The sequence below is a fragment of the Carassius auratus genome, unplaced genomic scaffold, assembly GCF_003368295.1.
Source record: "Carassius auratus strain Wakin unplaced genomic scaffold, ASM336829v1 scaf_tig00013601, whole genome shotgun sequence".
NCBI lineage: Eukaryota > Metazoa > Chordata > Actinopteri > Cypriniformes > Cyprinidae > Carassius > Carassius auratus.
The window spans coordinates 1-23255 of record NW_020524420.1 but is presented as its reverse complement, the minus strand read 5'-3'; the positions used below and the strand labels follow the sequence as shown (position 1 = coordinate 23255).

Sequence of the window (23255 nt, the reverse complement as noted above, 5' to 3'; positions counted from 1 at the left end):
TTTTTTTTTTTTTTTTTTGGCATCGTTATTGGTCATTCACACATATGTATATTTATTACATCTCATGTACAACTATATGAGGCAAGTGCTTGTAGCTTTGCATTTGTTTTCATTCGGTTTTGAGAACTAATTTCACTGTAAACGACAGTTTTACAAAGGCAAACGCTTTTATTAAAAGCTCTAGTAATATTTTCGCATTGCTGTTTAAACAGAAACAAGCGGACATTCTTTGAAACTTCAGCATTTAATCAGGGCATTCTCATTTCCGGGAGCAATGAGCATGTTATTTTTCGTGCAGTGCTGTAATTGACCAGAAGGTGTCGCTGTAGACACACTGAACTGTGCCATTGATCCATGCGCCTCTGCTGCTGCGGTCATGTCAGTCAGCACGATAGAGTCAATGGAGAAGGGAAGAAGGGAGGGCAGCAACTACTGCATTTTGACATTTACACATTTTTCTCTCATTTAACTAGTTCATTTAAGTCATTAAACTAAACTCAGTGAGTTGTCGTGGCCATCGTTTATTTTTAATGCTTGATTTTTATGGTGGAGGAGATGAAAGGGGCTTGTCAAACTCATCTTCATTTATGGGAACATACACCTGCCGCGATCAGGCGCGGCTAACGCGCTAGCATTAGCCGTCAGAGGGAGTTCAAAAGTACAAACACGCACACCGGGACGACATGGAATGGTGACAGGACACAGAAAACCTGGATTATAAAACTTGTTGGGAATATCATCGTATTCAAACGGAGATATTTTAACCTTACGTCTGCTGATGTAACTAGTTTTGGTGGGTGCAGCTGTATTTGGGATCATGTCTGTGACTGAACTCTACTCTAAGGTGAGTTGTTGGAATTAGTTTTATTTCACCATTAAATGGATAAATAAATTGTTAATAATATGTGACCGGTGGACAGTAATATGTAATTTATTATTTTGTGTGAGAACGTAAACGACGCGACGTGTTCACCAATTTTCGTTTTTTTATGTAGCAAGACTAACGTTAGCTTAAAATCATTTAATTCATTTCAAAACATCATAAAACCTCACAAAAGGTAATATTCAACTACTTGTCGCCCTGCGGTTCTGCTTAACTGCCTTTAACTTCCTATAAAACAAAGGGAAGTATCGCAGACAGGTGTGTTTCTGTTGGTTTCGGTCTGCAGGTAGTTTCGGTGTTCGCGATGCTCGAAAACCGAGTGAGCTCCCTAACTAGACAGCATCTTTGAGCGCGATCACATGCGTGTTTGTTGTCACATAATACCGTCTATGTAGGCAGCGTACTAAGATAAGAGATACAGCCAGTGTTTTATGACGAGCTCTTCCTCTTTTGAGGACTTCAGTTATTCTGATAGTGTTATATATATATTTCTCTAAATATGCTGCAACAGGAAATACCTTTGTTTGCGTTTTAGATGTACGTTATCTGTCAAACCCCAACTATTTCAGTTTATTGGGAATTCATTTACTATATTTATATATTGTGTGTGTGTGTGTGGTGTGTGTGTTTGTGTGTCATAATTTTATTTATTATGCTTTTTTTTCTAACTGTGCCTTCCTGTAAATGATTATTTAGATAGTAATTGGTACAAATGAGAAAGTAATAGAAATTCAGCAGTTATGCTAATCCCACAAATATGAACTGACATTTGTTTATTCATATATTTTATTTTGACCTCTGGTGGAGATATTTCACAGAGGGAAAGCTGTTAATATCATTTTACAGGTTAGGAAAGACCTTTGTAATATTTATGGCCATCTTATGCTGCAGGTGACTCAGTATTTCTCAAGTTGGTTTGGGCTTGTATGCAAAATGATTTTTTTTTCAGGCTTGGACAGACTGCTCAGTTCAGCCTGTTCTCATAGTGTCACCACAAGGGTGGATTTATATTACATCAGTTCAGTCCAATATTTCAGCCTTTGTGCTTTGGTATTGTTCTGATATTTTGCCCTAAAAGTATTCCACAGCTTTCAGGTTGTATGATTAGATTGTGTGCTGTTACCTTAGGATCATAAAAAGACCAAACCAGTGATGTCATCGTAACACCCTTGCCATGTGTGTCACTGATTACACTGAGAACAAATAGTATTGATTGATGGTCAAGCATTTTTTCCAGTGGCCACTGGTTTCAATGAGGATGGAATGGACTGGATGTTTCCCCCTTTTTTTTTTAATACAGCCAAAGTCATCTGTGGCACCCCCCTCTTTCTCATCTCCTAATTAATCTTGCTAATCTGCTTTTTTGATAATCTTATATGAAAGCAATGGAACAATTTACCATCTGTTTTTTTTCATTAACAAACCTGCTACTTTTAAAGAGGCTGATCTCTTTGATGTGTCCCACTCGTTAGACTGTATAAAAACAGGTCCCACCTAAAACATAGATTTTAAAAGACGTTTTGAAGGACAAATCATTTAATATTAAATCACATTGTATTGTTTGGTGCTGCCTGCTGTGAGTGTGTTAAGCTACCATGTAGCATGTTGTTGGAGCTTTGTGTCTTTTCTTTGGTTATTAGTCTCAGAAACAGGATTAGTTTGGGGCACAATGCACCCCTGCTGAAGTTTCTTCCCCTCTCATTTAGGTGGGAGGTTTGTTGAATTGACCCCAACACAACCTAGATTTGATGGGATGGACAAAAAGAGTATTTAAGCCCAAGTAGACTCCATGTGAGCAGTCTTTTCTTCTTTTGTGGTGTTTTAAACAAAACACCCCTTGAACATTTTTGTTCTTGGTTCTTTTTTGTAATGTATTGTCTTCTGTTTCCATTACTGCATCTCCTTGATTAAACTGTATGTTACATCACTGCTGAGGTCTCTCAGTGCCTCAGGGCAGGTAAACAAGTCATGTGCAGATCCAGGGGGAGTATTGGGCTGGATATGCGATCACACTCCATTCACTCATGGTTCGGCTAGTGCCACTGCTTAAGTAACAAGAGTCTTGTGAGTGTTGGGCTGGGGAGAGAAATGTGAGTTTGCATTGCGTCTGGTTTAAAAAATTGCTTATGACCAGTTCTGGTTTTCACATACCTGGCTTCATCAGCACAGTTTAAAGTTAAATGATACCCAGTGGTTTTGAGTGTAATACATAGATGTCAGGGTGATACTGATTAAATTTTGAGGTGTTTGATGATATATCATATATTACGATATTTATATAGTTTTTTTTTTGTATTGGGGTAATTATTTTTTGAATAAACCATTATTTCAACATAAAAGATTTTTGTTGCAAATTAGAATAAATATTTTTAAGACAAAATTGAAATAAAAATAAAGGTAAAAATAATAGGGGTGCACAATATATATAGGCCGATAATTCATGCGCGTGTCGTCAGTAAAGCTGGTTCTTCAGTCAGCGGTAAATTCCATCGGATGCGCGATTTCACATAGAGCAGCTGTTACTACACAGAGCCGTTGATCACAGACAAGCTGCACAAATCCACACTGATAATGAACGAGATGCGCATTAATTATCAGCCGATGTTTATTGTGCATCCCAGTGTGTTAATCACTAAACGAACACAAGAAGAAAATTACATCATTTTATTTAAATGCATATTTATAACTATATAGCAAACAGTATTTTTTGTAATAAATGTGAATATTGTTAATAATAATGATATTCATTTTGTGTTAAAATTATAAAAATTGTCAAACGAAATGGAAAAAAAAACACACAAAAAACATGTATTGTAAATATGCAATATCTCTCAGTTGTAATGAAATATATCACTTAATGCGTTCACCTTAATGCATGTTGCAGAAGATTTTTTGCAGGGTGACTTGCATTGCGTTCAAGGTACACATATTATCAGTTCTCGCTTTTCCTGGGTGTTCGAGCTCATGATCTCGGTGTTGATAGTGTTTGAGCTGCAGCCAAGGCAATGCAATATAGGACTCCCAATTTGTTTTTATTATGTCCATATACAGAATTGGGGAAAGGGGTGCAAATTATGAAACCTTTTATTTGGTGCACCTGCTCTCCTCCTGTAACTTTTCATTAATTTAACCGGAAGTCTCCCGGGGCAGTTCACCTGTTAACCCCTGCTACAAAGCCTCACTCCTGATCCATCATTGGTCAGGTACTGGTGTCAGATTTCAGAGTGATTCAGACAATCGGCCAGATATTCCTGGACCGTGGACAAAGATCACAGGTTGAAAAGAAAAAAAGTGTGACGCGTCCACCAGGAAACACCTGATCTTTTCCTTGTAGGGCTTTTGTGCGTGTTCTGCAGTGATCAGGGTGTGTCTGACACAGATACAGAACTAACCCTTTACCCTGAAGCCTAAGGGGAAAGTCTAGTGAATCCAGTGAAACCTGACCATTCCCCCACAGGGATATACTAGGAGTGTAAAAATAGTTTATTTGTAATAGTTTCTGTTATTTATAAATGTTTTTAGATTGTTAGCTTTCTATTCAAGCAGTCTTTAAAGTCAACATGAAATGGATTTCTTATTTAAAAAAATGTATCTGTGCATTGTATTTGAAATGAAATTATGTTTAAATTTTATTAAATTTTCATAAATGTGATTTCTAATTATTTAATTAATTTTATTTATTTATTTTTAACATTCAAACATTCAGCAGTAAGATTTGAGGACAGTTATGCACACCACCAGGACTACAATTACAGTATAATCAAAAATACATTAAAAGCAGTAATATTGTGAAAGATTACAATTAAATTTTTTCTAGTTAAATGTCTTTTTGAATGTAATTTATTTATTGAAATTTCAGCAGCCATTACTCCAGTCTTCAGTGTCACATAATTCCTCAGAAATCATTTTAAAATACTGATATGATGCTCAAGAAACATTTTTTATTGTTATTAGAGTGCTGAAAAGATCCTCGAAATTTGTTTTTCATGATTCTTCAATAAATAGAAAGTTCAAAAGAACAGAATTTATTTGAAATGAAAATATATTTTGTAACATTTTATGTCTTTACTGTAAATATCCTGTTTTACCTTGAAAACACAACAAATGTTGTAAAATGCAAATCATGTTTCATGTTGAATTGAAGGTTTTTTTTTTTTTTTTTCCCCACTGGTGGAATTGATTAATAAGTTGTTTGCAAACACTACTGATCTTTCTGATAAACTGGTAGCTCTGGATAGCAAATGTGCATGGAATATTAACTGTCACCCCGTCCCGAATATGGGACGCCTACGGTGACTATACTATATTACAATCAAATCTAATCTAATCTTGACAAACTATATATCGTTGGAAAGGTCTAAGACTCCCAAATATATATTTTACCAATATTCTTTGTTAAAAATTATGTAGGAAAAGTAATAGATTAATTTATGACAAGAGTGCACCCTCAGAAATCTACATTACAAAAGGAGTTTTGACCTTTGTTTAAAAAAAGACTTATTCGTTGCCTTTCTCTATCACATTTAAAAATCATCAGAAGTTATATATCACTTGAAAAAATAAAATCTCAAAATTCATCCTTTAAAACCCATTTTAAAATCAGACATTGCATTACCATGTAAATGGCACATCAAAATCATGTTACAAAATGTTTTCAGTCATGAATTATACAAATGTAGGTTTGTATCATGCACATTCAAGTCTATCTTCAAAAACGTGAGTGACAGTTAGTTAAGGGACAAGTAGATTCCTTAACCACAATTTTCAGACCCAGTTTTAAGTTGCTTTTTCTGTTATCATTATGGATCCTTTGATTTCCCTTTTTGACCAAAATAAAATCTTTAGAGCTGTCGCAAACACTCACAGCTAAGTTAAAAAGCTGACGTGGATGTTTTGTTACACTGCTACAAGAGACTGCACAAAACCAGTCGTGCAGGTTTGACCCCAGTCCTGACCAGCTCCCTTCCATCACAGCTTTTCCTCTCTTTATCTGTGGCCTTCAGTACGGTGTCTTTCAAGCCACACTGAGAGCTAATGAAACCCAAACCTCACACTTCTTCACAGACAGCGGAATTGTTTGATGCTTGTACTGTATTATTTGTGTCAATATAGCACACACACACACACACACTAGTCAGATTAATGGTTGCCCTTCTTGGCTTTTATCAGTTTCCGTCACTGCTTCTTCATGCAGTATCAGCTTTTATGGTTCAAAGATCATACCTGTTTCAGATTGATTTTTCTGTTTAAGCTTTTAACCAAGTATACATTTATAACATATTCCAAGTGTTAGAAACTCATAAATTCAGCTTTCCTCTGAGGATCCAGTATTTATTAATCCCAGTGAATAACAGAGTCCTTTATAGAAGCTTCACAGTCTAATAATTCTACATTTAAAAATGTGGTCTGATAAGCTAATATTATTTAATTTGGATGAAATTATTTTGTGTAAGTACTTTTTGTTTCTAAAGAAAACGTTCACAATCTGCATTCCCTCGATTTGACTTGACGGATTTGTTCAAGTGCATTGTTGAACATCATGTGTAAAGCATATATGCAAAGCATCTTACTTGGTGGTATGTGATGAGACAGCATTCATGTCATTAGGAGATCCAGTCTTTTTATGATGTCAGTTGTTATGATGTCATAATATGGGTTCAGGCAGCTATAAAGGGATGATGTAGCCACTACAAGCTGTCAAAACTTGATTCTTATCCTTAATCTTCCATAATCTGCCAATCATGCATTCTTTACCTTAAACTGAATCTTTCCACGTCCGTTTACAGAAACATTATATAGTCAGTACTGATTGCACACGGACACTATGGGTGTGTTTTGATGGGGCTTTCTTTGTCTCTGAGCGCTTTTTAAAATGGGACATGCTCAGCACTGGAGCACAAAGTGATATTAATTAGTGTTAATGTATTATTTGTGTATGAAAGGGGACCAGTGTTTCTCCCCAGGCCCTCTTGTTTCGTTGGGGTACACCCCTCCTGTGCCTATAGCGTGGTTCTTTATGTTGTCATTGTATTGGTAATGAGGCATTTGTCCATTCACTATGTTCATAAATCCAAAATTAGGCCTCAGTTTATATCATGGGATTGTATCACACATGTGCTGTTTAACACTAAACGTAATTATGAACATGGCCGTATCAACTTCATCATCTGAAATCTCCACAAGAGTATTGATAAAATTGAAAAAAATATATAGATATTTTCTGTATATAAACTGTAATTCCACATTCTGCCAAATATTGTCCCCCAAACATTGTATATTAAATAAATAAAAAAAATTTTTTTTAAATTAAAATGATAAAAAAAAAGATTTTTAATTAGCCTTAGTTAGTTTAGATATGCTTTATTAAATTTTCTGAGACCTGAACCAGAAATTGGATTTCTTTAAAACATCACATCTGTTTAAACAAATATGTTTGTTTTATTGCTGTATATTTTAATTATGTTAATTAACCCAAATACAGTGATGCTGATCTGAGAACACTACTGTAATGCTGTGCCCTATAATGGTTTAATGAGCTGCTACAAGTGATATTTTGTTAGTCATTACTGTACAGTACATACAACACCATAATTGTTGTTGCTTCCTTGACAAAGTAGAAAAGCGCCCAGGCCTCCCGTCACGATCCTCCACTGAGGCTGTCGTAATAGACTCCCATGTTTTGTCATCGGAGAATGATTTACAAGCCAAATAAGTGGATGGTCTTGCGCAGCAGCATTTGCATGTGGCCTGCTCTACTGAAACACCTCTATATTAGGGCAACTGAGAAAATAATGAGGGCATAGCATCATATTTCAGTTAATTCATTTTGCTTTCTGTACATACGCCCATCTCTACTGTATGTACCTAAAGCATTCATAGTTCACCCAGAAATGAAATCATCATATTTTCCAAACCTGAATGACATTTAGTACATACTGTAAAACACAACACGTTTTACTGCACAGTATCCAAGTTGCTATTTTCCATAGAATGGAAGTGAATGTACTACAGCCATCAAAACAAGATTTCCAGTGAATAACGCACATTTCTGCCTATTTTTCACATAAAGCTATTAATTTAATATGTAGCACACAATATATTTTGTACTTATTGGAGCTTGGCAGCCTATAGTCACCATTTCATGTTAAGTTATATTGAAGAAAGCGCATTAAATGTCTTAAAACATCAACAAAACATCATAAAATGTTCTATGAGTTTAAATGATTTGAGGGAGAACTTTCATTTTATGTGAACTTTCCCTTTAAATATGTGAAGACTGTTAAATCCGGAGAGTTTCCCAAAAGAGTTTAATTTAGCCTGTAGCTCTTATTGTCAGAAGTGATGCAGGTCTTCATGGAAATAAGGTACTTTTGCTCATCACACCTATTCCAGATTCCTTGTACTTGCATAGAGTTCCTGAAATGTTTGAGGTGTGTATGTGTTTTGAATATTCTCGTATGGGCGGGTTTCCTGGGTTTATCTATTGAATATGTTTTTCATATGACTGTTAAAACTGGTCAGTTTTGATCTTTATCAGTAATAACAGATTGCTTGGATAACAAACCAACAGCCGTTTTAAAGGGTTAGTTCACCCAAATAGCAAAATTATGTCATTAATAACTTGTCCTCATGTTGTTCCAAACCAGTAGGACCTCCGTTTGTCTTTGGAACACAGTTTAAAATATTTTAGATTTAGTCCGAGAGCTCTCAGTCCCTCCATTGAAACTGTGTGTACAGTATACCGTCCATGTCCAGTTGTGAGAGAGAGTTCAAAACAAATCAGTTTGTGATATCCAATTCGCGAACGAATCATTCGATGTAACCGGATCTTTTTGAACCAGTTCACCAAATCGAACTGAATTGTTTTAAACGGTTCGCGTATCCAATGCGCATTAATCCACAAATTTCTTAAGCTGTTACCTTGTTTAATGTGTCTGACACTCCTTCAGAGTTCAAACAAACCAATATCCCGGAGTAATTCATGTACTCCGTAATTCATGTCTGAGTTCAAACAAACCAATATCCGCGAGTAATTAATTTACTCAAACAGTACACTGACTGAACTGCTGTGAAGAGAGAACTGAAGATGAACACCGAGCCGAGCCAGATAATTACTCGTTCACGAGTCAAGAACCGTTTGCATCGGTTTTCGGATCATCAGTAGTTCTTTCGAACAGTTCGATTCAATAAACTGGTTGAAGAAAACCGTTCACCGGTCCTTTTGCGCTCGACGTAATGGCATCATTGGTGATGATTCCCTTGATTCAAGCCTTCCGTTTACCAGTCATTGTGTCAGTTCTGGCTCGGCTCGGTGTTCATCTTCAGTTCTCTCTTCACAGCAGTTCAATCAGTTTACTGTTTGAGTAAATTAATTACTCGCGGATATTGGTTTGTTTGAACTCCGAGGAAGTGTCAGCCACATTAAAACAGTTAACAGATTAAGTCACTTGTGGATTAATGCGTACTAGAGATGTGAACCGTTTAAAACGATTCAGTTCGATTTTGTGAACTGATTCAAAAAGATCTGGTTACATTGAATGATTTGTTTGCGAACCCGATATCACAAACTGCTTTGTTTTGAACTTTCACAACAGACACGGAAGAGAAGAAAATGCTGAATAAAGTCGTAGTTTTTGTTATTTTTGGGCCAAAATGTATTTTCAATGCTTCAAAAAATTCTAACTGACCCTCTGATGTCACATGGACTACTTTGATGATGTTTTTCTTACCTTTCTGGACATGGACAGTATACCGTACACACAGCTTCAATGGAGGGACTGAGAGCTCTCGGACTAAATCTAAAATATCTTAAACTGTGTTCCAAAGATAAACGGAGGTCTTACGGGTTTGGAACAACATGAGGGTAAGTTATACTAACCCTTTAAGTCATTATTCTGTGTGTCTAGCACAAAGGTTTAGTCAAAGGTAGTTTCCAAGCCACAGATCCAGTCCAGTTACGCAGCACAATCCTAAACAACAGGACATCCCTTTTTATTTAGGTCTAGTTTAGTTTTGTAAGGTTTTTATTACTACAAAGGCCACGAGACATGCACTTTAGCACCAAGGTGCTAAAGTTTGATAAGATTAAAAACCATATTTCAGAGTATTTATGCAACTGTTGTGCAAACTCGTTTGTGTGAGAGGGCACACATGAAATAAGCATTATGAGGCAGTGTAGCTAAACCAAACCTTGTCTTGACCTGCTGTGTTCTGACAGAAAATGAATTCTTTTTTTTTCTTTTTTTTTGGTAAATTTAAAAAAAAACTCTGATCATCTCAATCTTTTGTTTTGTTTCATTTCATTCTATTTTTTATTTTTTTTAACTTACTGGCCCCAGCCTTTTGAACAGAGTTTTTTGGTAAATGTTTGTTTAAAAGTTGTGCTTTGTTTCTCTTTTTTGAAAATAAATATAGATTGTTTTGAAATGATGCATTGTGCATCATTCATACATTTAAGAAGTTGAATAAATCATCTTATACTCACAGCATTTACATATTTTTTTATCTTTTAAGTTGCTCTATAAATTATAAAAATACCCTCTTCAACTGTCAAGCAATAGTGGGTAGCTCATTGTGACTTGCTGGTTGCTAACATTGGACCCTTGAGGGAGAGCTTACTTATTTTCCACTTCATGAAAATTATGCAGTGCTCCGTTAAAAAGTTTAAAATGAGTCTGTGCTGTCAGCTCTATATCATCAAGCTGCTTGCATCTCTTGAGCCATATTTTGTGCTGTAGCTTTGAACATCCTTAAAGGGGTCATATGACTTTGCTAAAAAGAACATTATTTTGTGTATTTGGTGTAATGCAACGTGTTTGCAGTTAAAAAAATATATATATATTTTCCACATACTGCACCACTTGTTGTTCCTCTGTGCCCCACCTTTCTGAAACGTGTTGATTTTTATAAAGCTCATCGGTCTGAAAGGTGAGGTGTACACAGATTGGCCAGCTGTCCAGTGCGTTGTGATTGGCAGAATACCTCAAGCGTGTGACGGAAATGTTACGCTCCTTAACATACTGTGATGCCGTCTCCCGGCGCACCGAGACAAAATTACATTGCGTCAAATCATGCATTTTTTTTGTCCTTTATTATTATTTATTATTTTTTCAGATTGCATGATATGATCCCAGTGAGATATTCCATTACTTGTGTTTCAAATAAATTGGCACTCAATCAGGCTGCAGGTGTGACTTTAAAAATGTAGGCTTTGCTAGTTGCCATGTCTTTGTTAAACTCAGGTGTGATCACAAGTACACTGTTCAAGAATAACAAAATTCACCTTTGCCTGCATACAATGTTGACATTCATTTTAGACATTCAGGGATGCACGTGCTTAACCAACTCAATGTGAAGCTGTCACATGGACACTATCAGAGACAGCACACTTAAATTCAGCACCCGATTCATTCATATCTCCAAATTAGGGCTGGGCGATAAATCGATATTATTGATTAACCCTTTGGAGTCGATTATCGCTTATACGCGTTATGAGCAATTTTCTCCTGATAAACCCGAAAAGAACCTAAATTACACCTTTAGTTTTGATCATACAGATAAGATGAATACATCAATCGAATCTGTAAAGGGTCTACTTTTTTGTATACAGACATAATAACAACAAAACTTTGTGCATTTATAAAATAAAGATAACATAAAGTGATGTTGTCTACACTGGATGCTGCGGTATGCGACATGATCCTCATCAGTAAACTGATGGCTCGTTCTATTAAACTGTACTGATACTATGTTCAGATTATTTGCAAATGTAGACTTTTAGCGCAGCCCTTTTTGTATTGCATTGCATATCAAGGATGACAGATTGATAAAAAGACATGCTATTTGTGACTAGATGTAACTTTTGATACTTTTTTGATGCAATAAAAGTGGCTCTCTGATTGACTGTGCCCTATCAGTGCGGCTCCCATGAAAAAAAAAATTATGAAGACGTATGACAGTCTTACAAACTTTTACAAACTGAATCCAATATGATAAGAATGTTATGTTAGATTTTATGTTATGTAATGTTTTCACTGTTTACAATGGCTGCGCTTGCCAACTTGTCTTTTCGGCTTGTTGTTTCTGATTGAATACTGATTTTAAGTAGCATGGGGGAAAAAAAGATTTAAATTATCAGATTTTTCGTGAATTATTATTTTTATTTATTTTGCCATATCGCCCAGCCCTTCTACAAATCATCTTGCAGTTTCTCTCACTCCGCCTATAACAGGATTCAAAACACTGTTATTAGCTGGGAAGGCTCTGAGAGATTTCTTTGGAAAAGACTGTGCAAAGTTCAATCTCTGAGTTTACAGGTGTAATAGGAAGGACTGAGGTGTCTTTTCCACAGTACTGTATGCAATTGACCCTTCACAAAAACCCGCCTCCCTTAGTTACTGTTGCTATGTCCGACAAGCCATGGCATTGTCATACTACACATCATGTTATCATGCAGTGAAAAATACATTGTGGCCCAAAGAGAAAACTGAAAATGCACTGACAGACAAGAAAGAACAGATTACATGTGGTCTTAACTTTCAAAATTTGCCCTTTTTAAAGAAATGCAAACAATAAATACTATTTTGTGGCTCTTTCATGTAGAGTCTCAGTATAAGTGGCTCGTCAGCCGATCTTCCTTCCTCTTTACTACTAGTTATGGCATGAAATAAACATGAATGAACATCAGAAAGTATCTCTTTTCAACCACGGAAAGGCGGCGATACACACCATTTTCAAGTTCAAGTCCATAAAGCGATTCTTTTCTGGTTTGTTTGTCGGACAAAATGGCAGATTCGGCATTGTGATTGGTCGGATAGCCTGTCTCTCGATCATGACTTCCATTGAATAAAAAAAAAAAAAAAAAAAAACATGAAACATTCTTCAAAATATGTTCTTTTATGTTGCACAGAAGAAATGAAGTCATACAGGTTTGGAACGACACAAGGAAGACCGAATTTTCCTTTTTGGGTCAAATATCTCTTATATTATTCATCCTGGTTCCAACAGGATACCGAGGACTTTATAACAGTGTTTGACAAGTTGCTGCTTAATTTGAGAGAATGATTAAGTTAAGAATTTATTAAAGCTGAACTAAAGCCCCAACTGTGTCGGGGTGAATTTAGCGACTGAATGTGCTTCTAATAAACTTTGAGCAGCTTATACACACTGAGTTTTTTTTGTTTTTTTTTGTGTTTTTTTTTTAAGGTCAAGAGCCGCATTCTTTACACACGCCAACAGAAACTGACTCCTAACTGCCTTCAGGAGAGATAACAGCACTCTCTCATTATATACTCTAAGCCTTCAGCTTGCTTTCAGTTTATCACCAACACACAAACATTGTGACATTGAGCATCACTAGGAGCAGAAGACATTCAATAGAAGTATAGTTTAATATTATTATTATTATTTGTCTTTTCTTTAATATCTTGACTAAAGCTCAAGGCTAACAGGAAGAGAATCCATCTCCATTAGTCCTTTGCAGGGAACTGCAGACCTCTCTCTGTCTCATGATGGCCAACTAATTGTCCATCAGGCTACTAGTATATTAACTCCACGACTATGTGCTTGAATACCACTTGAATACAACCAGTAGTTTTTTATATTAGAGTGTATAATTTTTCAGGAGAGGGAACCATAAACACATATGCATCTCATTTGAGTAATTTTCTTCTCTAAATAGCATTCAGTTGCATTTTATTTGAAGGATATAGCAAATTCTACAAACATGTTTTGCATTCAATCCTGCTGTGGTTCAATTAATCTCTCGACTCTTCGGCCTGTAGTGCTTATCCTCCAGTTATATACAGAGTCTGCTGATAAATGCATTGCAGCTCTTCTGTATTCAGCTTTTTTCCTATTTTTTCTGTTCCTCACTGGGAAGATGGATGACCACTGGGGTCATTGTCCTCTGACACAAAACTATATGTTCATATTACATTGATAGACACAGGTGTGTTGTTTTGATGTGATATGCGTTATGGTGGGATGTCAGTGGTTTCTTGTATTTAAAGCTGGTTTTCATCTGTGTTTCAGTACACCCGGGTTTGGATCCCGGACCCAGAAGAGGTCTGGAAGGCGGCTGAAATCATAAAGGATTATAAGGAGGGAGACACAGTGCTTCACCTCAAATTAGAAGATGAAACGGTAAGAGTTAACCCTTCACTTTATCTTTCACCAACATAAGTAGCATGAACTTTACAGATTGTTTTATTGGTAAATAAAGAAAGAAAGAAAATTAGAATCAAAACTATTTATATAAATAATTTTCAAACAATAAATATTGTAATGCTTATCGTAGTCTATTTTAAATATTTTTAGATAGATTTTCATACATTTAAATAGAAAGTCTGGGTCTGGAACAATGAAAAACGTTTTGTAAAAATCAGATTTCATCCAGTTCAGACTAGAAAACAACTACCGCAAAACTTTTCAGTGATTTTAAACAGACTGAACAATAGTGGGTTTAAATTCTCAGTCCCTGAGAGAGGAGGTTGTACACCATATTCTCGAAGTGTACTTTCAAAGACCTACGTTGGAGAAACCTGAATAAAGCGGTAGATGAAATAAAGATCAGCATGACTTATTGAAGCTCTTGTGAACACTGAGTCTGCCAGAAGATACTTTTTTGACTCTTGAAGCACATAGAGTTAATTGACATTGTGGTTTGAATCCAATCAATTTCGAATCTACTGTTACTACAGTATTAATGGCATTACTTTTTCTATTCCTAGACGTTAGAATATTCAATTGGTCCCAAAGACAATCCACTTCCATTTCTTCGGAATCCTGATATTCTGGTAGGAGAGAATGACCTCACAGCTCTCAGCTACCTCCACGAGCCTGCTGTGCTCCACAACCTCAAGGTCCGCTTCCTCGAGTCCAATCACATTTACACTTACTGCGGTAAGTCAGTGTGTGTGTGTGTCTTAAAGAGAAAGTCTCTGATATGTTGGCAAATATATTTGTCATTTATTTGTGTTTAAATGACCTGATATTTGTCCAGTAATTATCATCAATTGATAACTCACTTTACATGGCTGATTATTGGAATGTGCTTCATTTTTGGTAGCTCTAAAATCCAAAAGTGAGATAAACACTTTATTTTCAGGAATTGTAAGTAAATACATTTCAAGTTTTTACTTGTTTTGTTTTGACCTTGTTTGACAGACCCTTAGCGTGCACTTGTTAATAGGTTGTGGCATTTTAGGGTTGCATCTTATTTGAGGGGTTGTTTGTTTCTACTGAGAAATTCTTCCGAAAAAAGACACATTATGTAATGTATGTTTGAATCCTAACACGGGATGACGTGACCTCTCAGGCAATCAGAAAGAGTGTATCTGTTGTTTTATATACACATGGTCACACGGTCTCATAGATATTACACGTCTAAAGACCGCCCGGTTGTTGTTTGTCTTGTTTAATTGTTGGGTCCGTCGGTTGTGCTTTGTAATTACTGAATGATTCCCATTATTGTCTCTGTCAGGTTACAACAATGCCATTACCTCATAACTCCTCTGTTTGCTCTTAACTGTTTACTTTCACAGACGTGTGTCTGTCTTGTGTTGTCTCTTTGAGAATGACTCATCATGCGTTCACATCATTCTGCTTCCTGTGACATCATTCCATGATTAGAGTCTCCTAATATTTAATTAACTCATTTATTTTATCTGTGTCATCAAGACTTTGTCTGAATTAATTTATGCAATAGGCTGTAGGTGTAAAGCCATTTAAATCTCTCTCCTTAGGGATTGTTCTGGTGGCCATCAACCCGTACGAGCAGCTTCATATCTATGGAGAAGAAGTCATCACTGCGTACAGCGGCCAGAACATGGGGGACATGGACCCGCATATATTTGCTGTAGCAGAGGAAGCATACAAACAGATGGCCAGGTTTGTGATCATTTTTTTTATAATAATAGTCTTACAATAATAGACATACCCCCTCTCTTCAAAACCACACCCTCACACTGAGCCGTTGGTTGCAATTCTCAGTCTCATCGCTAGATGCCGCTAAAAATTACACAGTGCACCTTTGTCTGACAGCATACGTACACCAGAGACATCTATTTAACGTCTCCATGATGTTTTTTTTAGAGTGTTTGCTCATCTACAATAAGTCAGAATAGGACATTTCCTATTAGATGTTAAATAGACGTCTATCAGATGTTTGTACACGGCAGATGTTTTCCAGATTAAGCGATCTTTAACAGACATCTTGCAGACGTATGTATGCTATCAGAGTTTTGTTTGTGATAAAGAGCTCAGGCTTCAGATTAGTGATTTCCACTGGCTGTAAACAGGAAATGACATCATATTCTTTGAAAGCTGTGAGTGATCTGATCTGATCTGATCAGTTCAGTTTGACTCCGTAATGAGAAGAGTGGGCAGATAGTCCCAGCACACGCAGCATCATTCTTCAAATCTTTGTATTTACATGTGGGGGTTTTTGTCGCTTGCAACATAAGAGCCATTTGCACATCAGGTTTAAGATGGAGACATCATGACTTACACACACACACACACACACACAAATAATAAATATAACAAATACAAATAACACATGAACACGTCAATTATATAAGAATGTGTCAAAGTGGCACTCCGCTTCATTTAGGTTTCCCCAGGTTTTTCTACTTGCTGTGTCCATTTTAATATAAATACATTTTCTCTAAATTATTCAGAATGATTTGATTATCACATTTTCCTGAGAATTTTGGACCTGCTTGTTGACTGTGTTTTATTAGAGGGTCATATTGTGTCATGCAGTATATATGTAACATGAATATGTTTGATGTGCCTCTCATTTCTGTAAACATTGGATTTACAATGGATTTCCTTTATCATGCATATCATCTCAGATATTCATAGGGCCGCTGTCTTCACACATGTAAACCTGAACTTTTATCTGCAGGGATGAAAAGAACCAGTCGATAATCGTGAGTGGCGAGTCTGGAGCCGGTAAAACGGTTTCCGCAAAGTACGCCATGCGCTTCTTCGCCACAGTGGGAGGTTCAGCAAATGACACCAGCATTGAAGAGAAAGTACTGGCCTCCAGCCCCATCATGGAGGTATGTTATGACATAGGACCACTGATCTATATATAACTGGATCGCTCATCGCGTTCTAAACTGCCAACAGACAGTGAAGCCACCGAAGTGTTTGATCCGCCATCTTACTAATCCCTACCAGCAGAGAGCACCATTGAGACACATTCAACTGACTTGTTAGGTGATGTTTTCTCATTAAAATAATACAATTTCCTATTAATTCAATAGAACGTTTACGCACACTAGGGATTACCAATATGGCGGCGCGGCGGCTTCACTTTCATGGCGTCATGAGCAATCCAATTCTGTATTATAGATCAGTGCATAGGACTCATTACCAAAATGATTTGTATTTAATCTAATAAACGTGTACCACCAAGTGCTTCCATCATGTGTGCAGCAGCTGTAAAGGTGTCCTCACTTCACTCATCACTCCATCTCATAGCAACATTGTCACACTTGGGCTCCGAAATTAAACTCAAGAATCAGCAGGCCTGTTTGAACAGATAAGAGCGAAGCAGAAAGATAATCTGAGTGCCAACAGTCAGTTTAGAGAGATCATTAATGCAGAAATGAGCATCGGTGATAGAAGGGCCTCTTAGGATCCGAACCTAGAGATAAACCAACCTAATGCTACAGCTGGCTCATAAACACCCCAGCTCCGACAAACGATTAATCCATATCACGATAATAACTCATTCTACATGATGCTGCAAACAGGATTTAAGGGTTAAGCCTTCTCAATCATTTTGCAACCTCTGTTGTGAAGTTCTGTCTCCACGCTTTTTATGTTCTATTATGCATTAATCATAGTAATTTGATGACCTCTTTTTTCATATTAAACCAAGCAAAGAGTGACTCAACTGTAATTAACTCTCTTTTTTCCATCTGTGCAGGCCATTGGAAATGCAAAAACCACCCGCAATGACAACAGCAGCCGCTTCGGGAAATACATCCAGATCGGCTTCGATAGGAGATATCACATCATTGGTGCTAACATGCGAACATATCTGCTTGAGAAGTCCAGAGTGGTATTTCAGGTCCGTCTCACGCAGGAAGGACAGTTTAAGATTGTTTTGCAGCCCCTTGTGCTTTTCCATGTTCTGAACAACACTTTATTTTTACAGGCTGAGGACGAGAGGAACTATCACATCTTCTACCAGCTCTGTGCTTCATCCTCTCTGTCAGAGTTTAAAGATCTTTCCTTGAGTAAGTGGCCAAATGAAGTGTTTTTATTTACCATTGACTATGGTTGGGCAGTAGTATGATGGTATATACTGTCAGAAATGTAGAGAAAAAAACGTTTTAGGAGAAACCGTGATGCATTTTTTCAGGATTCTTTGTGCAGACGACAAACTTTCAAATGGCAATGTACTTGATTTTGATCATAATGCAACTACTGACCATCTTTAAGTCTTATTCATTCAAATTGTCCAATCACCTTCTTATTTTAGCCAGCGCAGAAGACTTTACCTTCACGTCTCTTGGTGAGAACATTTTTATTGACGGAGTGAATGACGCTGAGGACCTTGTGAAGACAAGACAGGCTCTTTCAATGCTTGGTGAGAACTACGGCAGTAAACATGTCTTTAACCAAGGCTTTGCAACAAGACACACCAAGTAGCAGTAATATTTAATATTTATCATGGTGATACTGTGTGTTGTGCAGGTGTGAAAGAGATCCATCAAATGAGCATCTTTAAGATAATTGCCTCCATCTTGCACCTGGGGAATGTGGAGATTGTGTCGGAGAGAGATGGGAGAATCCTGCCATATCAATGTAAGTGCACAGCAAATAGTGTGTCTTTCTGTATGTTATTTATTTGAGCACATTAGCTGACTGCTGGCTATCCTTCACTTGTCTAAACCGTTGCAATCTCTTTTTGCACCTGCAGAGGGACGACACTTATTTGCGTCATTTCTGTCGGCTGCTGGGTATAGAGCAGGAGCAGATGGAGCACTGGCTGTGCCGCCGGAAGCTGGTGACCACTTCCGAGACCTACGTGAAGAACATGTCGCATGCCCAGGCGGTCAATGCCCGAGACGCCCTGGCCAAACACATTTACGCCCATCTCTTTGACTGGATCGTAGAAACACATCAATAAAGCCTTGCACACCTCCACCAAACAGCACTCCTTCATCGCGTGTGCTGGATATCTACGGGTAATGCTTGAGATTATAAGAGGGCATGCAAGTAAAGATTTAGAAACTTTGAAGCCTCATTGAGTTTTTAGAGTCAGCAGTTGCCTGTAAGCATTTCTGTCCATGGGACTAATTACTTCCTCGAAGAGGGGAATTTATTGATCAGCATTACAGTAAAGAAGCAGAGAATTGCCATGCTTAAGGATGCAGAGAGAAGTGTTGAGTTTGTTTTAAGGGAAATCTTAATGATTTTGTTAACATGTGGTGTCCTCCCAACAGATTCGAAACGTTCGAGATAAACAGCTTTGAGCAGTTCTGTATTAACTACGCCAATGAGAAACTACAGCAACAGTTCAACTCGGTCAGTAATGAATTATCAGTACATCCAAATATTTAGTGTCTTTGGGGTTACTCATACAGTATTTTATATATATCACTCATACAGTATTATATATATATATACAGTATTATAATATGTATAATATTTATCTTAAATGTATGAATATATTGGATAGAATTATATTCTATCCAATATAGTTATATTCTAAATTTAAGGTTAAAAAATATATATATATTTTTAAAATATGAAACTATCTTTGTGCAGTGCCCATCTACAATAAAAAAACCTGGACATTTCTTAAAGGATAATTCACAATGAATTACACAGGAATATTGTTTAAAATTGATAATCAGTTTTTTGTTTTTCTTTTCAAGGCTTTCAGTACTACTTTCTATCCTGTTAGTCTTTTATATTATTACTTTAAATAACTAAGGCCAGTTGCGTAATGACATCATCTTCCATGATATTTTAGCATTTAGAATTGCATTTACATTTCAGAATTACATTTCTTAAATATATAGCTCATATAGTATATAAATGAATTCATTTTTAAAAAGTTAGAAAATGTTCTGCACGACAGGAATGACCTGCGTGATGGTGTCATGACTCTTGGCTGGATTAAGTTTCAAATGTAATGTATTTGTTGCATTTACCTAATGCATACACATCATATACCCCTCAGCATGTGTTTAAACTGGAGCAAGAAGAGTATATGAAGGAGCAGATCCCCTGGACGCTTATAGATTTCTATGATAAACCAGCCGTGCATCGACCTCATTGAAGCCCAAGCTTGGTATTCTGGATCTTCTTGATGAAGAGTGTAAGGTGAGTCTCAAGCAGAGAGAAAAACAGCTGTTGTATAGTAAGTGCGATAAAGAGAATTGGAGAGGGATGCTGTCTAAACAGGTCTCCGAACAGAGTGTCTCGTTTAGTTTTAAACACCGCTGCCTCTTTGAAGTTTTGAGTATGAATCAGAGCAGCTTCAAAAGGGTGATCATATGGTATTTCCGCTGCAGGTAACCCAAATTATGTTTTTTAGTTTCCTCCAGTTCAAAGTATTTTTTTCTTTACTGCATCTGACAAGGTGCCTAAAGGAACGGATCAAAACTGGGCGCAGAAGCTGTACAGCAAGCATTCAAACAGTGGGCATTTCGAAAAGCCCAGGATGTCCAACAAGTCGTTCATTGTGGTACACTTTGCAGATAAGGTGGGTTCAGTTTATATTAAGTGCACTATAGGGCTTCAGGATGCTGCTGGGATATCATGATATCACCAAAGCATCATCCTTAACTTCCTGAAACTCTTTTACAAATAGATAAGGCTTTTTACACTCTAAGCTCTCAACTATTTTAGCCTTTCGACAGATTTGTTTTGCCCGGACTGAACTTGACATGACGTAAATGCGTTTTGTACCAACCGAAACCCACTTGTGTGAAATTGTGTTACACAACACAATGATTTGGTTAATAATGCATCATGAATGCAACAAAAATATGGGGGACAAAAATGATGTAGCATGTTATTTCAGTGTGGTACTGATGTGTGAGTAACACTTGTGACATTATGTCCCCCCTGACAGGTTGAATACCAGTCTTGATGGTTTCCTGGAGAAGAACAGAGACACTGTTTATGAGGAGCAGATAAACATCCTCAAGGCCAGTCAGGTGAGCACTGGGTATTTTTGGAAGTGTCAAATGTTATGTTTAAAAAAAAAAGAAAATAATTGGTCCATCCCCGTTCCAGCGATGGAGCCTCTGTTTATACTTCATGCTTCCTTCATGTTCTGCTGATGGGAATCACTCTTTGAGCTTCATGTTTTGCTCTCTGGTCTGTTAAAGCAGTTAAATGTCTGAGGAAAGTTCTCAGACAAACAGAGGCCCGTCCTTGTCCACAACTAGCACTGAATCACATGAACAGCCGGATCCATCTTAACCAAGATTTAATAGTATATCCATTGTCTTTGTCAATACTGGTCTCTCTCGTAGTGTTTTGTCCTGAGGTTTCTTAGCAACAGAATACACTGGAATCTGAGCTGGAAGTTCATTTGCAGACAGCAGCACGTCAGCGTCTACAAGTGAAAGACCTTCTCTGCAGGGCAGTGTTGAAATGCTGTCGAGTTTAAAATGAAACTTTCACTAGGACAGAAGTTTGCTCTTACTTTATGTTTCCCAGCTATGTTCTCCTCAGGATATCAACAGTGCTCATACAAGGGCCTTCATTGTGGTTTAAAATGTCATAGGGTTTCACAGATCAAATGATGAATGCATAGCTCATGCATATTAATTAAGTTGTACACAAATATTTTAACATGATCTTTTACTGTTTAAATATTCTAAGTGATGTCTATTATCGTTATTATTAGATCTAACACTGATTAGCGCTTGAAATTCAAGTATGACTGCTCCTACTACTACTATTACTATTACGACTTAATACTTTCAATGCTTTAATATTTAAAGCATATATGTCCTTATAGGAATGGTTTGGCCAAAAGATGTAGATGAGTTTGTTTCTACATCAAAATAGCTTTGGAGAAATGTAACACTACATCGCTTGCTCACCAATGGATTCTCTGCAGTGAATGGGTGCCGTCAGAATAAGAGTTCAAAAAGCTGATAACAGCATCATGATAATCCACAAGTAATCCACACGACTCCAGTCCATCAGTTGATATCTAGTGAAGTGAAAAGCTGTGTGTTCGTAAGAAACAAATCCATCATTAAGATGTTTTAACTTTAACTAGTTTCCGGGACAAAATAACAGTCCATTGATCAAAATTTTGCTTCCTCCAGTCAAAAAATAAATAAAAAAAATCCAGCCCCTGTTGTCCTTTCACATCAAAATCTGTCTAGATTTTTGAAGTAATGCTAAATGTCTCAAATCTGATCTGGTTAAAAAACTAACTCTAATTAAATTTTTTATTTTGAATGAAATTAGGGTAAGTAAATGTTGTCATTCTGGGGTGATCTATTCATTTAAAAGTATAAATGATTTTATTTATTTATTTATGAAATGAATTTAATTTTTAGCTTAAACATAGTATTTCACAGTATTTTTATACAACCTTGTACAACTCTGGATACCATTGCTGTCCGCACCTTTAATTTGTATTTAGTCTCTGGTCCAGCGTCTCTGTCTCTTACAGTGACTGCAGTTAAATGATCTGTATTCTGTATACTGTCTTCGAGTCCTGAATCTTGGCAGGATCATGGTATTAAGGATGCATTAAAACACACTGTGTACCTGCCTTGCGGTGGATGCTTAGGGAGTGGATTTCAAAGGGATTCCAAGTGTGCTTTGAAGTGCTGCTGGAGCTGAATACAAATTTTATGCAAATTTTAGTCTAGCTGGAATAATAAAAAAAACATCTGGGGTTCTCATGTCTGTTATGTAAGATGTGATTTATCTGTGATATTACTGGATAGCTTAAAGCATTCGAAATTTCTTCATGTGACACTTATCAAATGTATTCTTGTGTCTTTACCAAAATGTTCTTTGTTTCCTGAAAGTCTGTTGTGTTTTGGTGTGTGTGTCTTTTGTTTTGTACAGTTCCAGCTGGTTGCAGATCTCTTCCAGGATGGTAAAGACTCTGGTCCTCCCTCAGCCACCAGCAAGAGCTCCAAGATCAACGTCCGGGCTGCCAACCAGCTCCAAAAGCCACAACCGTGAGCACAGAAAAAGTGTGGGCACCCAGGTGAGGGCCTAGTGTCAGAGGCCAGATTTAGGTCCAATATTGTGCTTGACCGTAGATCAACTGACGATCAAGATTATGAAGATGAGGTGCTTAACATAATGATGAAATAAAAACTTTCTTTCACAGTTCAGGAACTCTCTACATCTTCTG

At 36.9% G+C, this 23255-nt stretch overlaps 1 pseudogene; it reads left to right on the top strand.

Annotated features, from left to right (window-relative positions):
* Window positions 1-554: 554 nt before the first annotated feature.
* Window positions 555-21008, top strand: LOC113074075 (unconventional myosin-Vb-like; annotated as a pseudogene).
* The last annotated feature ends 2247 nt before the right edge of the window (window positions 21009-23255 follow it).